This window comes from Diabrotica virgifera, chromosome 5, assembly GCF_917563875.1.
Source record: "Diabrotica virgifera virgifera chromosome 5, PGI_DIABVI_V3a".
NCBI classification, from domain to species: Eukaryota; Metazoa; Arthropoda; class Insecta; order Coleoptera; family Chrysomelidae; genus Diabrotica; species Diabrotica virgifera.
In genome coordinates, this window is record NC_065447.1 from 119527487 (window position 1) to 119542129 (window position 14643).

Sequence of the window (14643 nt, forward strand, 5' to 3'; positions counted from 1 at the left end):
ACCTACCAAATTATTTTTTAACAAACTTTCTAAGATAAAAATTAAAAAGTTTACGGTTAAAAAATCAATATATTTTTTTCAAAACAAAAAAAAGAAATCTAATTGGAAGCATAATAATATAAGTTAGCTTTGCTTTTAGTCATTGACCTTATTAATTCTTCTTTATTTATGTATTATTAATAGATTTTAAAAGTTTGACTGGCTTAGAATGATTAGTTTTTAAAAAACTAGAGTTAAAAGCGAATAACGACTTTTTGTAGTTTGGTAAAAAATGCCATTTTCTTCAAAATAGAAAGATTAGCATCAGATATACGAAAAAATGTTTTAATATGAAATTGTAGGTTATTTAATTCCCAAGAACTTGGTTTGAAAAAATTTTTTCTACGGCAATAATTGAGTGATTGGTAAATGAGTATATATCGAAAAACATTGATTTTTTGTATATAAAACTAACAATTGTGGCTTATTTCCCATATAAATAATTAATGATAAAACTAACACTTTCGATAGCGAATAAATCGAAAAGTATTAATTTTATCAAAAAAATGTATAGAGCATTTTTTGCTTAGAATGAATGTTTTTATCAACTTTTGCTGTCAAAATATAATAAAAAATTTCCACCTTTAAGATGGGGTGGCAACCGACCCCATGGTAAAAGCGCCTTTCGGCATCATATAGATTTTGATCCTTAAACCTATCCACTACTTATTCTCAAATTTTCAAGCAAATCGATCCATTCTGTAAAACTTGCGAGGTGAAATGCTTCGGTTCCTGGACTAGAGAGCAACTAACTAATTTTAATGGGAAATAAGCCACAATTTTACTAAAAAATTATTTTATTAACGTTTCTACGTCCAAATCGGATGCCGTTGTCAAAATACAAAAAATATTAATGAATTAAACAAAAATGTTGTTGCTTAGTAAAAAACTCTTCTAATAATTTATTTAATCTGACTCATTTATATCGGCAATTCAGACATATATTATACATTTTAAAGTAGAAGACTTTAAAATGATATTGCCAATTGTTTATTCGATTACATGAAATCAATCCCAACTCAAGAATATCCGTCACAAAAAAAATCATAGCATGTGATCTGTCTTTAAAAATACAACCACATGCAACGGTGACAGTAAAATTCTCGCGTTAGAGATTCCATAGTAAATCACGAGGGAAAACCAGGAAAAAACCTCGTGATACCCTGACATCGTCAGTATTAGGGCTTACTTTAGATTACTCTCAAAACTAATACCAGATTCTAATATAATACTTAAGATAATAATAGTAAGACCTAATACTTACGATGTCATGATAGTATTACGAGGTTTTTTCCTGGTTTTCACTCGTGATTTACTATGGAATCACTAATGCGACAATTTTACTGTCATCGTTGCATGTGGTTGTATTTTTAAAGACTGATCACATGCTATGATTTTTTTTGTGACGGATATCCTTGAGTTGGGGTTGATTTCATGTAATCGCATGAACAATTGGCAATATTATTTTAAAGTCTTCTACTTTAAAATGTATAATATATTATGTCTGAATTGCCGATATAAATGAGTCAGATTAAATAAATTATTAGAATAATTTTTTACTAAGCAACATTTTTGTTTAATTCATTAATATTTTTTGTATTTTGAGAACGGCATCCGATTTGGACGTCGAAACGTTAAAAAAATAATTTATTTTTGGTAAAAGTGTGGCTTATTTCCCATTAAAAATAGTTAATTACAAAATTGCCACAAGAAAATAGCTTCAGGACAACAGTAGAGAGCAACGCTGTGTATTATACAGTATAATATATACCTAATGAGATGTATCTTGCCTAATAATAAAAAATCATGTTTGTAATTGATTTCTTTTATTAGATTATGTTCTTAATAATTATATTTAATCATACTGAACAAAACGGCATTTCTCGAAAATTTCACAACTGATATTAAAAGCTAAAATCCCCAAATCATAATGACAAGGCATTCGAAATGTAAAGGATCTACTCACAACGTGACGTCATGCGCGACCTAAACGAAATTAGGAACACTGCGTGTCGTATCTTGGGTTATTGTATCATGATTCTATTGTGGAGTGAAATAGAGGAGAAAACGAGGCTTTTTATTTACTGAAATTTTTTATTTGATTAAATAGCATAGCTAAGGCACAGTATATAGGTTTATACAACAATCAGTATAGTCACTTGCCGTGAAGTACGTTATGAAAAAATGTTCCATTTTTCCCACTGCGCATCGAGACCTTGCAGCCGGACGCAAGCGCATAACAGCATGTGTTATACTGCTCAACATTATTTTTGATACACTGCTCGAAAATAAATAGGACAAATTTGAAATAGATTTTTCGAAATAAGGAATACTTTTCTACAATTAACGTTTACGAAGCTCTTGACAATTTATCGATGGTTTCATAAATAATTATTATTATTGTTGTTCTGAAGACTAAGCCCCCTATTCATAGTCGGTACTCAAGTATGAGTCGATGCTTAAGGTCGACCTTGAAAAAATTTGTATACAAATTTGTTCAAGGTCGACCTTAAGCATCGACTCAGACTTGAGTACCGACTATGAATACGGGCCTAAATATATCAGCTTTAATGGATTCATTGAGATTATGTACCTACTATTTTCAACTAAATAATTTTTTCTATATAAACAAAATTTTGGTCTAACAATGGGCTCTACTTTATCTTCATTGGTCTTCTTCTTCTAATGCCTACTCCACTAATGAAGGTTGGCTATAACCACTGCAAATTAGTTTCATTATTAGCGAATATATTTATGGATTTCTAAAGAAATATTGTTTTCACTGTTTTGAAAAAAATGTGAAAGCGTTGAATTATATACGTCCGTCTGTCCGTAAACACAACTCCTCAGTCATTAAACCAGATAGAATGGCAAATGAGGTGTCGGATGAAAGCTTATAATCCAAGCTTATAGATTCTTGCTTTTGTCTTGTCTTAGGTGTTCGTTCTTCCAGATTGTGTCATTAAGAGATCCCACCGCTTTACTTGCTTTTAAGCTTTGTTGTCGTACTTCCTCTTCAACATCTCCGTAACTGGGTATATCTATTCCTAGATATCTAAACCTTGCTTCCTGCTTTAATATTTTCCCATCAATTTCGATTTTACCTCGTAGTGGGTATTTAGATGTCATACATGTATTTTTTCTGCTGATATTATCATATTGATATTGTATTTCTTGGCTGTTTTATTGAAGATGTGTGTTAATCTTTGGAGATTGTCTTCTGTCTTGGCGATTAATGCGGCGTCGTTTGCATAACCTAATATTTGGAGTTTTTTGTTCCCCATTCTGTAACCATGATCTTTATATACTGCTTCTATTATTTCGTCCATTATTAGATACATTAAAGAGCAGTGGGCTTAACGGGTTCCCTTGTCTGACTCGGCTTTGTACTGGTATAAACTGTGTTAGTTTTCCATTTATCTTTGCCTGTATTCGATTATGGGAATAGATGTTTTCGATGGTTCGTATAATATTGATTGGCATGTCTCTTCTATACAGTAAGTGTAAGACGTCTTCGACTTGGGAGTCTGCGATCGAAAGCCTTTGTCAGGTAAAACATAGATATGCTGGTTTATTGTACTCGATGGCCTTTTCTGTGATTTGTCTTAGTACAGAAATAAATAGTACAATACTGGCGTCTACGCTACAAACGCATTCAATATGCTAAGGAAAATGTGGTCTTCACATCAGATGACAATTAAAACCGAAAGACTATTCAACAGCAACGTGAAGACTGTATTACTATATGGAGCAGAAACTTGGAAAGTGTCAAGAAAATGTATTAGACAGATGCAGGTATCCATAAATAAATGCCTAAGGAAGATTCTTAACATTTACTGGCGAAACCGTATATCAAACCAAGAGCTATGGACAAGAACTAACCAGAAACCTATGTATATCTAAGATAATATGCAAAAGGAAATGGAGTTCGATGGAGCACACACTAAGGAGACCTGACACAGACATAGCGAGGCAAGCCCTAGAATATACACCACATGGAAAGAGAAGACCAGGTAGACCCGTAGAAATGTGGAAAAGAAGTGTTGAAAAAGAAATTAATGCTATAGGGCTTTCCATTGATTGTCATTTGCTTCGAGCTGCTGTCATATGTTGTATAATCTGTGTATAATACTAATATACACAGAGATATGTCAACAATAGATCAGGCTAGTCATATGCCACTCAATGCATCGGGGTGTAACGCTGATATCAAGTACGGTGGTCTAGCTATCTTTGTCTGTCGTGCGAGTGTGAGCGTATCTACCAAGAGGTGGGAGTAATGGAACGACAGTTACACAGAGGCGGCAGCCATCATATGCTAGAGAGAGAAAGCTGAGCGCCAGTAGAGAGAGAAAGATAGACCACCGACCCAAACTGTTCCGCGTTACGCTATTTTTCGAACTCGCCCAATCTATTCTGTTATATCTATGAATATACACGGATTATATGGCATATAACAGAAGCTCGAAACAAATGACTGTGAATGAAAAGCCCTATTGGGAAAACCTGGACAGAAATAAAGATCAGTGCAAAGGATAAGACAGAATGGAGGCAGACAGTTGACGCCCTATGCTCCGCATGGAGTGAAGAGGAATAAGTAATTAAGTAAGTACTGGCGTCTACGCAGGATCTTCCGGATCTGAATCCTTGTGAGAAATCTAAAAAACGAAGTACTGATGTCTTGTCAAAAGGGCTAATGAGAAAACTAATAAGAGGACTTTTCTATAGAGGAAAAAAATAATAATACATTCGAATTATAAATTATATTTTGAGAATTTCAATTTTACAATACCAATTTTATTGTTTACAGATATATTCCCTACAAGCATTTCAAATTCATCCTTAAAATAAAGTTTAATAGGTACATAAAATGAACTTATAAATTTCTATTTTGAAAGGGTTGTAGATACCTACTATATACCTACTCAGATCTATACCTACTCAGCATCATATTGAGAAATCACAGAATCGTAAATATACAGTAATGAGCACTCACACTAATAACCGGCAAAATAACGCAAAAGATGGAAAACATATTAACTTGCGAGATAAAAAGAGATGAAACTGGTAGAAGTGGAACTTATCGTTATAAACGAATAAATTACCATAACCTTGGATAAGAGTTTTAACCTGCTAACTCCATTTTTCACTTTGAGTGATATTGGGCTAGTTTCTGGGTCCGTGTATTTTCATACACCACCCCACAAACCCGCCGACACCAATGTAGTTTAGAAATAGCTATCTCTAAACTACAGTGGAACCAGCGGGCTTGTGGGACATGGTATGAAGGTACACAGACCTAGAAACTACCCCAATATCACTCACAGTGAAAAATGGAGTTAGCAGGTTAACACTCTTAGCCGACAATAACATTACATAGTTTCCCACCTTTGTGACAGGAGTATTTTATAAAATTCTCCTGTCACAGTGACAGTTCTCATACTCATCTGATACGTCTAAAGGTGGGAAACTATGTAATGTAATGTTAATTTATATGTTTATATCGATAATTTCTCTCAGTTTCATCTCTTTTTACTTCAGAATGCATCCCATGTTTCCCATCTTTGGCGTTATATCCCATATTTTGCCAGTTATTAGCATGCTCATCACTGCATATTGGACTTTTTACACATAGTATCTTAGAATCCCTTGGAAGTAAATAAATCATGTACCTAGTTTTATTTTCATCAATAAATTAATGAAAGTATGACTGATGTTGAAAATTCATTTGACATACTGGCAAATAATTGTAATTCCTTCAGAGGAGATGTCCCTAGAAAGAATAACATATGTTTTATATTAAAATATATCAAAATCATATTGATTAGCAGAATAAATAGAGTTTTTAGGTTTAATTCTCCTCATTCACATAATTTAATACCAGATAATGTCGCCCTACTTCCATATGCTAATGACCTAGTTTTTTATATAACAGCCTAAACCCCATTTTGGACTCCATTCACATTAACCAATATTATCAGATATTCATGAATAGTGTCACCACAATCTTCTTTAACAACATACTATTCTCATACATCTGGTTGTTATCACAATATAATCCCATATATACCAAAAATTCATGCTCAAGTGAGAAATTGGAAAGCCAAGCAAAGGATAGGAAAGAGTGGAAGCTGATTCTGGAACAGGCCAAGACCCACCATGGGCTGTAGAGTCAATGCTGATACCTAAAAATGAACTCAAATATTTAGTGGTCTTTTTATCCCGCAATCTTAATTAACTAGAATAAGCATATTGAAAATATAATTGGAAAAGCTATTAAAGGCATGGCTGTGCTGCCTAGTAAGACCCATATATATTTTTGAAGCATCTTTATGAAACCAGCACGTAAACAATTATTATAGGTTTAAAAATTAGACTCGCTATGGATAGGGTAGTAAGATTATACAACAAATGCAGAGGTAACTGTCTATATTTGTTATCAATGGTTTCTAGGAACATGGTTTCTAGGAACATGGTTTCTCAAAACAGATGTCAATGGTTTTTAGAGTTTAGATAAAGACAGTTATGTACCAAATTCATGAAAAACATTTACACTTTCTCAGAATCATTCAACAATTAATTTGAAACATATACTCATACCTTCAATTATATATGTCATAGATTCCCTTAAGGCACTTTGCCACTGGTTGTAACTTCTCAATAGATGTGCCTACAGAATTACAAAATTATCATTCCAGTTTAAGGAAGAACACACCTTCAACTTGAATGTTTAATCTCAAGACATATTTCGTTTATTTTATTTTGCGTTGTTTTGCAACCCGCTTTTCAGTATTTCTGCAAAGGCCTGCTCCTCAAGATGTAAAGTGCATATTTATAAAAGTTAATGTAACAATATTGAGGACTGTTCATAGAAAGTTTATCACATTGAACAATTTCTTTTCATTCTGCAAACCTAAAACGACAGCACGTCAAAAATGATGTCAATGATATTAAATAGAATTTACGTTCTTACCGATTTTCATCCATGGGCAACAGGAAGAAACTCAAATTTTGGACAACATAAAGTTTAGGGCAACGGCCATTCAACAGCATGAATTTTGTGAACAGTGTTGCCATACAGGGTTGCCAGATGAAATTTCAGAATATCCCTAGACGGGAGCTTCAATTTCCCCTAGAAATCCCTAAATCGTATTAATTTGACCTAAAAAAGAAGAAATTGACAGATGACAGCTGTCAATTTAATTTATAACCTATTAAACACTATGTTTAATCCACTTTAATCATTGATTAGGTAATGTTTTAATGTTTACTTAGGAATATTTATGTCAGGGAACAATAAATAATGACAATATTAATAATATTTTAACAAAAAGATATTTAATAACAACAAAAAATGGCGCCAGCACAGTTTAATAAATCCCTAGATTTCAAAAAAAATCCCTCCAGAGCTCCAAAAGCTTCAAAAAATCCCTAGATTCGGGGAAAATCCCTAGACATGGTAACCCTGTTGCCATATCTGTTTATAATTTAGACATATGAATTTAGACCTTGTTTAAAATGTTTTTTTTTATAATTTAGATGTTTATTTCATAGGTTAGTTTATTCATTTAAGTTAGTTTCTTTTTATTACTATTTAGTATTTTAGATATTTTATTAGTTAGAGTTTAGAGTCTACAGTTTAAGTTAGTTTCTTTTTATTACTATTTAGTATTTTAGATATTTTAATAGTTAGAGTTTAGAGTCTACAGTTTAAGTTAGTTTCTTTTTATTACTATTTAGTATTTTAGATATTTTATTAGTTACAGTTTAGAAATCTTCACATTGTTTAATGTTTCTATTAACTATTGCCACTATTGATTTTTATATAATTTTAATGCTTTTATAGTCTGTTCGCTAAACTCAGACGCAACTGGCTACATATTTTAGTGGATAATTTTTTACTAAAATTGGCAAAATTACCGACTAAAATATCTAGAAAGTTGCGTCTGAGTTTAGCGAACAGACTATAATATATTTTCTGATTTATATATAACATTTGTTTTCGATTTTTAAATTATAAATGTTCTATTCAATTTTGAATTTTAGATGTTACAGTAAGAAATATTTTACAACATGGCAACACTGTTAGTGTTTTTAGATTACCTCAAATGTCAACTACAAATTGGTTATGTTTGGTTGCCCTAAACTTGATGTTGTCCCAAATTTTTATGGTGCCTGGAATTTTGCCACATAAATAAACACACATTGCCTTTGGGTTAAATTCATCATAATCCCAATTCAAAATCACCAACCTTCTTAGAAAACTGGAGAAATACCACAGTAATGCATATTAAATTCGAAGTAAACCAATTGCAAAATATGAGAAAACAATAATAAATAACTCTAAATAAACAACTGTTTGTTTATAAGGTTATGTTTGGAATAAACATCTTAAGTGCACTTTACATCAACAATAAATTGAACAATAAATTGACCAAGTTATTCAAGGCCAAATTTGACGTGTTCTCAAAGCACAATTTGACATCCAAGTTTGTTCGTTATTAACTTGACGCCAATAAATTCGTGAATTTAAAATTTTCTTGTCCTCAAAAAAATTGAAGGAACTTGGAATAAATGTTGTAAAAATGTCAATTTTTTCAGTAGTACCAATGCAATGATTTTTTTATTAGAAGCTTTTGAATGTCGTTTGTTTCTTTGTTTGAGTAAAGTGTTTGATTTGAAACAGAATAGAATAGAACAGATTAATAAAATAAATAAAATAGAGAGATAGATTAGAATAGATATATAGTATAAAATAAACTGAAATAGAATAGAGTAGAATATAATAGAATAGATGTAATATATATGTAGATACTTACTAATAAAGTATTTGATTTAAAACAGAATAGAGTAGAATGTAACAGATTAAATGAAATATATAGATAGATTAGAATAGATATATAGTATAGAATAAAGTAAAATATAATATAATAGGTGAAATGATTGTGAAAAGCAATAGTTTTAAGTACCTAGGATCGGTATTACAGAGTAATGGAGAAATAGATGGAGATGCATGCAGTAGAATTAGGGCTGGATGGATGAAGTGGAAAGAAGCGAGTGGTGTGTTGTGACAGAAAAATTCCAATGAAGCTGAAGGGAAAATTCTATAAAACAGCCACAAGACCGGCTATGATGCGCGGAACTGAATGTTGGGCAGTGAAAAAGAAAGCGGAACAACGAATGCATGTGGTGGAAATGAGAATGCTTAGATGGATGAGTGGAGTGACAAAGAAGGATAAAATTAGATATGAGTATATTAGGGGAAGTCTAGGTGTGGCACCAATTGATGCCAAAATGAGAGAGCATAGGTTAAGATGGTTTGGTCATGTTCAACATCGAGACGTTAATCACCCAATACGAAGAATAGCTGAAGTGCAGATTCCTGGAAGGAGTAGGAGAGGAAGACCAAAGAAGACGATAAGGCAGGACATGTTGGTAAAGGGGATTAACATTGATATGACTCAAGATAGAATTGTGTGGAGAAATGCAATTAGGGAAGCCGACACTGCATAGGGATAAGGCAAAGAGAATGATGATGATGATAATAGGTGTAATGTGTAGATACTTATATAGAATAGGTTTGAAATAGAGTAGAATATAATAGAATAAAGATACTATATACGTACATCCCTAATAGCACAAGGATGTCCTTCACAGACTTTAGGGAGGTCCGTTTTCGTCCAAGGAACGTCCTATTTTGGTCCAAATGTCGCGCTACCGAATGTCTGTTGGACGTCCACTTAAGGTCCGAAGGGACGTACATTGGACCTTAATCGGACGTCCTAGGGGACGTAAATTGGACCTTAACAGGACGTCCTATTTTGGTCCAAATGCCACGTTGCCAAACGTCCAATGGACGTCCACCTAACGTCCGAGGGGACGTTCAGTGAATGTCAATTGGACCTTCATAGGATGTCCCAGTTTGGTCCAATGTCTTGCTGCCGAACGTCCATCTAACGTCCTGAGAGGACCTCCGGTGGACGTCTAGCATCGATATTTAGACCTGTGGAGAATGTATAGTGGGAAATAAAAAATATATTTTTAAGGAACTTATATTACATCTTATATTAAATTACAATTATTGGATATTACATTATTTACATTAAATTACAATACACTTCTCCAAGAAATTAACGCACCACCTTAAAAATAGGGCATTTTTGATGTCTCGAATTTTCTAAACCTGTTGTCTCATCTGAGTGATTTTTTTATAATATAGCCTAGGCTATAGGTTACATCCTTAAGCTTGTCATGCACTGGTAGCTATACTGTAATATATGTATATTATATCATATCGCTCTCTATAGTAATGAGTGAGCCTGCAGACAGGGAACTAATGGTTCCGTATGTGCAGGCTCACTCATTACTATAGAGAGCGACGTGATATAATATATATTACAGTATAGCTCCCCGTGCATGACAAGCATAAGGCAGTAACCTATAGCCTCAGGCTATATTATTATAAAAAAATCACTTAGATGGGACAACAGGTTTAGGAAATTCGAGACATCAAAAATGCCCAATTTTTAAGGTGGTGCGTAATGCACTGTATATATAGGTAAACTTATATACAGGCTGTAACAAAAATAAAATTTTTGTGTTTATTTAGTTGGCTATCTATTATAGTGTACAATCATCTAGAATATTTTGAACAAACTAAAAACATGAATATATCATCGAAAAAATAATAAAAAGGTCTTAAAATGCTTGGTTAGATATTAAGATCTAGTTAAAAAGAAACCAAAAACTGTATATTTTCTACAGAACGTAGATTATGAATTTTTAAGCCAGCTAATCCCATTTATTATACAGGGTGTCCCGAAAAGATTGGTCGTAAATTAAATCACATATTCTGGAACCAAAAATAATTTGAATGAACCTAACTTACCTTAGTACAAATATGCACACAAAAAAAGTTACAGCCCTTTGAAGATACAAAATGAAAATTCGATTTTTTCGAATATATCGAAAACTATTAAAGATTTTTTATTGAAAATGGACATGAAGCAATATTATTGCAGTAACATCTTAAAGAAAAATTATAGTGAAATTTGTGCACCCCATAAAAATTTTATGGGGGTTTTGTTCCCTTTAACCCCCCCAAACTTTTGGGTACGTTCCAATTAAATTATTTCTGCGGTACCATTAGTTAAACACTGTGTTTTTAAAACTTTTTTACCTCTTTCTATTTTTTCGATAAAGCTCTCTTTATCAAGATATGGCTTCTTTTTAAAATGGTTCAAAATATACCTAAAAATGTAAATCATTAATAAATTTTCATATTATTAGTCTCTACAATCGTACTTAACCATATACAAATATGTGGTGGATTTGACAAATATTCAAAATATCACGATAAAAACTGACTTCAAAAAAGTACTAAGAGGCAAAAAAGTTTTAAAAACATTGTGTTTAATAGTACCACAATAATAATTCAATTGTAACTTACACAAAAGTTTGGGGGGGTTTAAACGAACAAAACCCCCATAAAATTTGTATGGGGTGTCGGGTGTCCAAATTTCACTATACAGTGGAACCTTAATTATCTGTCTCTCTATTAACTGTCACCTCTGTTAACCGTTTTGTAAGAGAGACTAAAAACTTTTTTTACAGTCACCTCCTGTTTTCATATGATATTTTTTGACATGTTTTGTAGTAAATTCAATTATCTATTTACTACAAAACATGTCAAAATTTACATGTGAAAACAGAGATGACCCTAAAAATGGTTTTTCGTCTCCTACAAAATTCATGAAAAAGCAGATAGGAGGTATTGTCACATCACCGACAATATACCAGAAGTATATGTGGCCATACCAAATAATACATCCTTGATAAATATAAACATTTTTATTGCACAAAATCTTGTCATATATTTTTTTCCATAATCATCACTACGATGATGATTCGTTTGTATTGAATTGTACATTGCAATTCTCTGATGTTTGGGAAAAAGGGCTTAAGTCAGAATTGCACATCGATAATGTTTAGATGATTTCTGGACCAGAAAAATCGGCTCTTTTTATTGGTACATACAGTTTAAGTCTGCAACACTTTTTTTATGGTCCAGAAATCATCAAAACATTATTGATGTGCAATTCTGACTTAAGCCCTTTTTGCCAAACATCAGAGAATTACAATCTGGTCATAACTGACCAATGAGCAATTTTAATTTAACCTAAATTACTACTGTTCCTTAAAATGAAGAGCTTACCCCATAGCGTCTCTTATCTAATCTAACAAGATCGTGCACTATTCTAACATACACAGGCACACAAGCACTACGCTCTGCTTTTCACTATCACTTATCACTCAAACTAGTTCAAAAGGCTTTGTCCTCTTCAATCTTCTAGTTTGTCCAGTAGTAGATATGAGGAGCTGGATTTCCTCAATATTCTCATACTTATGAAGTTGTTGCTCATGACTTCCTGCTATCTTCTTGATGACTATATTATCCAGGTTCCATTCCTAGGTCTTGATATTTGTTTATAAAGTAATATCTTATTATGCATCGACAATGTGGAGTTTCTTCCAACTAGTCAATACACTTTTTATAGGTGTATCTTTCTTTTGCCTTTCATAGCCACAACAAGGCTATAATACGTTTCCTTCCTGGTTGTTTTGTAGACCACTTTCAGCTGATTCTAAAAAATTAAAATGAATGGTAATTTTTCTATTCTTTACAATTAAAAATCAAAATAAATAGGTACTACTATTTACAGGTAATAATATGCATAAATAATTCGTTTCCTAAAGAATACAGAAAATTGAAAACGTTTTTATAATACTTACATAATTGTTTAAACAAAAGAGACCCAGCCAGAGCAAAACGCAAAACTAACAGACAGAACTGCAAAAAAAGCCACTAATTTCCATTTTTCCACCCCCTTATCTTATATGCATTTTCCAATCAAAATTTTTAGGTTGTCATGAACATGAAAGACTCAACCTCAACAAATAATAATAAACAAAAAGCTCTACTTCCACTTCCCGCCAAATGGACACAGGTTGGTGACACTGAATTCACGCCGAATAAAATGAAAAAATAGAACAATTTTCTTTTTCGTCAATTTCTTCACGTGAAGTTTATAACGAACAAACTTAGATGTCAAAGTGTGCTTTTACACGTCAAATTTGGCCTTGAATAACTTGGTCAATTTCTTGTCCAATTTATTGTTGATGTAAAGTGGACTTTAGACAAGGAAAGAGAGAGGACGAGTAATCCTATGACCAAAAGTGAAGCCAAACTGACACCAGAGATTTTGATCATCGACGTATCTTTGGGGTATTGTTATGCATTGAGTATTTAAAATAAAAACATGAAATGTATTTAAAATGAAGAATTTGTGTACGGTAAATGTTTTATTAAGTTGCTCATATTACGTACATATGTTTCAATACATACATATGTTTTTATTACGAATTTTAGATGATGATTTACTTTATTTTTTATGAAATTTTAACCTTCAACGAACACCCACCACTGGCAACCCATTGTTATTTTTGACGTGACCGCCATGTTTCTGGTGACAAACAAACCAAAAACTGGCTTCACTTTTGGAACGTGTGTTTTAAATGAGTGTTACCCGTCCTCTCTTTTTTCCTTGTCTAAGATAAACATACATAAATAAACCAGATCTACTCACTGTTGCCAAATATCACCAATTTAGATAGTTACTTGTGATTAATTGTTTGAATACATTCAATCAATAATTAGAAAATATTATTTTTCAAATTTTATACAAGTGTGTACGTAAAGGATTTTACCATTTATGAATTTAATTTTCGGATTTTTGAAAAAAATCGATAATCATAATTATTTTATTATAATTTTGGAATAATCTTTATCGGAATATTTTAAATCTTGCAACAGCAACATTTTCCTCCTAGTCTACTACGCAGTCTGCTAGGAGTTTCTGCACGCGCAGGAACCGCATAAAAACTAGAGTGAACTAACTGATTCGTATAAGCAAAAAAACTGTGGCTAAGGTACATGTACAGATTTATAATCCATATTATATAGCAACAGTGGCTATACATATTATGAACTTTAAAAGATTTCTGTTAAGTTTTTCCAAAAAATTGCACGAAGTTCGAGTTATTTGAGATTAAAGGTTCTCCATTTCGATGTTCTTCGAAAAAATAACCATCATTTAAAGTTTAAACAACCTCAGTTGTTATTGGGTGTACATATATAGTTCTTTCAGACGCGCATCTCTTTGTTTTTTATTAGCTACAATTTTGTTTTTTATGTTTTCTTCTATAAAATTAAATTTTTTTAAGTTATTCCTAAAAAACGGTTATAAAACGTGAGCTTTTGTCATAGTTTTACGTGAGAAAAATGCATAGTTTCAATCGCAAATAACTTGGAAAGTGTCAATTTTGCAAAGAAATTTTATAAAACAAAATTTACTCAGAATTGGTCACTCTATCGATTTCCATAGTCATTTTGATTAAAAAATTTTCATCCCCTAGATAGGGTTGTTTACACCCCCAGGGCAAAAACACACTTCGGCATAGAGTAGATTTTGACAAAGGTTATAATTACTACCTAAATCCAAATTTTCAAGGAAATCGACCTTGGTTCTCAAAATTCCACGAGAA

At 32.3% G+C, this 14643-nt stretch overlaps 2 long non-coding RNA genes across 2 annotated transcripts; both read right to left on the bottom strand.

Annotated features, from left to right (window-relative positions):
* Positions 1-4783: 4783 nt before the first annotated feature.
* On the bottom strand, positions 4784-8437 carry LOC114339328 (uncharacterized). Its single transcript, XR_003653903.2, has 3 exons — positions 7013-8437; positions 6640-6952; positions 4784-5812 (listed from the first exon to the last, which is right to left on the bottom strand). It is a non-coding gene; the product is annotated as an uncharacterized LOC114339328 (long non-coding RNA).
* A 3437-nt stretch (positions 8438-11874) lies between these two features.
* LOC126884343 (uncharacterized) lies at positions 11875-13833 on the bottom strand. Its single transcript, XR_007697971.1, has 2 exons — positions 12832-13833; positions 11875-12683 (listed from the first exon to the last, which is right to left on the bottom strand). It is a non-coding gene; the product is annotated as an uncharacterized LOC126884343 (long non-coding RNA).
* Positions 13834-14643: the final 810 nt, after the last annotated feature.